The following is a 3,991-nucleotide window of genomic DNA, read 5'->3' on the forward strand; positions in this document are numbered from 1 at the left end:
ATCTAGAAAATATATAGTGTCTAGATTGTAAACATAATGACATGTCCTATGTTACAGGTACATAGCTGTGCAAGAGATAATTTACAGGACCATAAAAATCACAGTCTCAGCCATGTCTTTGAAACATCAGCTAACTACAAGGTGATTAGGCCTATAATTAGGGTTCAACATTATACAAAATGTACCACTGCTCAGAATGATGTCAAATTTGAATAGAATATTATTGAAGAATGTGGAAAAATTATGGAAAGAAAAGATATTTAAAGGATATTTTATCATTAGATGGCACTGTAAGCAGCAGAATATGCAAAATAAAAGATGTGGGGTAGACAGTAGTTCCCCAGTTTCTATCTGAAACAATCGACGTGACTGACTCAATGCAGGGTCACACACTGCTTTTGCAGGATTGGTAACTATGTGCCAATAGTTGTGCAGAAATTCTGGACACTCTGTGGCTTGGAAAAAAGTATTGTTCTTATGTCTGCAAAGTGTCTGGAGAAAATGATTATGAAATTCAAAAAGACAGGTTTGTTTGTAGTGCATTGTGGCAAAGAGAGAAAAGCCATTAAACCAACATCAGTAGAAGATGTGTTCACAACATTGCAGGAGGGGTTCAGCGGTGGTGTGCAAACAGGCAGGGCACTATAAATGGCCCAAAATTTGGACATGTCTGTGAGCATGGTGTGTAAGATTCTATGAACATCTTGCATTGCTACCCACAAAAATTATCCATGTTCAGGAGTTGCTTAATGCTGGTCTGCCAGTAAGACAAATGTTTGTCCTAGAATTTCTTGTTTGCATGGAAGTGGACAATGAATGGCTGTAGAACATTCTGTGGACAGATGAAGCCTATTTACATGTCAGTTCTGTACAGAATTGCAGAATGTGGGCAGTGGTGTCACTGGTAAATGCCGTAAGAGTCTTTCACGCACTAATTTCATTCTAATCCCGTAACAGCCTGGATGCGTGGGTAGAACCATTTTTATGCAGTATGACACTCCTCCAAACCCTGCACAGCCAGTGAAGCAGCTGCTGCAAAAGCATTTGGGAAATGCTGGAATTATCAGTTATCATTTCCTTATAGCTGGCCATCCAAATCACCTGATTTTAATCCATGTGAATTCTGGCTATAGGGTTATCTGAAAGATGTTGTGTTCAGTGCTCCAATTACAAATGTAGCTGAACTGAAGGCACTCATTGCACTATGCATTCTGAACATGACCTCTGAGACACTCTGATCTGCTGCAGAACATACCATTTTCTGAGTTCAACTTGTGCAAGAAAAAGGTGGACAGCATATTTAACATGTCTTGCACCACTCTTGCGACACTTAAAAACCAATTTCATTGTTGCTTTTGTGCAGTTCTTGGTCTTGAGACAATTAAAAATGGACTTCATTGTTGGTTTTTATGCATTTTTTAGCCTTAGGACAATTAAAAACCAATGTCAATGTAGCTCTTTATGTGGTTTTTGCCCTCAGGTCAATGAACAACTAATTTTTCCCATCTGATGTGGCTTACCCAACTAACAGTGCCACAACTATTGAATACCAAACTTGTGTGGTCCTTTGCATTGCACAGTGCTGTTTGGTTTAATGTGCAATTCATACCATAGCTGCCATATTGTGATTCATCTGTCATTTGCAACTGAACCCATTTACAGCACCATCTAGTGGAAAAATGTTTGATGAAATTTTTTTTGGTTTCCATAACATTTTCTCCTTCTTTGATAATATTTGATTCAAATTTCTCATCATTCTGAGCAGCAGTTCTTGTTTTACTGTATTTTGAAACTGAAACATTAATTATAATCACCATGTACTTGCATCAATAAAGAGAGAATGAAAATAAAATTAATAAGACTGGATTGTGATAAATTAGCAAACAAAAGTCATTATACATATCTCATCTTTATATGGACATCTGCAAACTGAATACTGAAATACATAACAGAAAAAAAAGAAAGCAATGATCGCAGAAAAGACAAGAGTCCACTACACATAGGAAGTGGCTACATAGGTAGCAGGGGTTGTGTGGAAAGGACTGAGCAGTTTTTAGGTTATAGGGTCTCAGTAAACCACAGAAAGGGCATCCAGCTAAAAGGGGGCAGGTAAAACACAGTAAGGTAGTTATAGAAACGATTGGTATTCTAGTTGTAAATTGTTGTAGCTGTGTTGGGAAAGAACCAGAGCTCCAAGCCCTAATAGAAAGCACTGAAGCTCAAATAATTATAGGTACAGAAAGCTGGCTAAAGCCAGAAATAAGTCCAGCTAAAATTTTTTCAAATCATCTAACAGTGTTCAAAAAGGATAGATGAAATACAGTTGGTTGTGGAGTATTTATTGCTATCAGAAGTAGTTTGTCTTGTAGTGAAATTGAAGTAGATAGTTTGTGCAAAATAGTATGGGTAGAGCTTATACTTGACAATCAGACTAAACTATGAATTGGATCATTTTACCCACCCCCCAATTCAGAAGATATAATTATTGAACAGTTCAAAGAAAACTTGAGTCTTGTTTCATATAGGTACCCCACTCATACAATTAAAGTCAATGGTGACTTCAATTTACCCTTGATATGCTGGAAAAATTATATGTTTAAAGCCAACAGCGGACATAAAATGTTATCCAAAATTGTACTGAATGCTTTCTCTGAAAATTATTTTGAACAATTTGTTCATGAGGCCACTCAAAGCATAAATGGTTGTGAAAGCATACTTGATCTCTTAGCAACAAATAATTCTGGACAAATAGGGAGTATCATGATGAATACAGGGATGAGTGACCACAAGGCAGTTGCTGCTAGGCTGAATACTGAACACCCACAACCATCGAAAAGAAACCCAAAGTACATCGATTTAAAAAAGCAGACAAAAATGCTCTCAAAGCCTTTTTTAAGAGACAGTCTCCACTCCTTCTGATCTGATCATGTAAGCATAGAAAAGATACAGAATGATTTCAAAGTGATAGTATTGATGACAATTGAGAGATATATACCACATAAATTAATAAGTACACAAAAAGGGTGAGATTGCTGTTGCAGAAGCAAAAAAAAAACGCAAAATCCCCAAGATTGGAAAAGTTTTGCAGAAGTTTGAAACACAGTGCATGTTTCAATGCAAGATGCTTTTAATAATTTCCACAGCGAAATTCTGTCTCAGAATCTCGCAGAAAACCCAAAGAGATTATGTCCTATATAAACCACACCACTCGCAAAACGTAATCAATATCTTCATTGGGTGATAACAACGATGAAGTCATTGATGACAGTGCCATGAAAGCAGAGTTATTAAACACAGTTTTTCAAAACTCCTTCACCAAATAAGACCAAGTAAATATTCCCAAATTCCAATGAAGAACAACTGCGAAAATGAGAAACATAGAGGTAGATATCCTCAGTGTAGCAAACCAGCTTAAATCACTTAATAAAGGCAAGGCCTCTGATCCAGATTGTATACCAGTCAGGTTCCTTTCAGAGTATGCTGGTGCAATAGCTCCATATTTAGCAATTATATACCACCACTTGCTCACAGAAAGTTCCGTACCTAAAGACAGGAAAGTTGCTCAAGTCACACCAATAGCCAAAAAGGGAAATACGAGTAACCTGCTGAATTACAGGCCCATATCATTAATGTTGATTCTCAGTAGGGTTTTGGAACATATACTGTATTGGAACATTATGAAGTACCTCTAAGAAAATAATTTATTGACACATAGTCAGCATGGATTTAGAAAATATCGTTCTTGCAGAACACAGCTAACTCTTTATACTCATGAAGTAATGAGTGCTATTGACAGGGGATATCAAATTGACTCCATATTTTTAGATTTCCATAAGGCATTCGATACCATTTCTCACAAGCATCTTTTTAACCAAACTGCATGCCTATGCAATATCGCCTCAGTTGTGCAACTGGATTCATGATTTCCTGTCAGAAAGGACACAGTTTGTAGTACTAGATGGAAAGTCATCGAGCGAAACAGAATTAATAT

The sequence above is a fragment of the Schistocerca serialis genome, chromosome 2 (genome assembly GCF_023864345.2).
Source record: "Schistocerca serialis cubense isolate TAMUIC-IGC-003099 chromosome 2, iqSchSeri2.2, whole genome shotgun sequence".
NCBI classification, from domain to species: Eukaryota; Metazoa; Arthropoda; class Insecta; order Orthoptera; family Acrididae; genus Schistocerca; species Schistocerca serialis.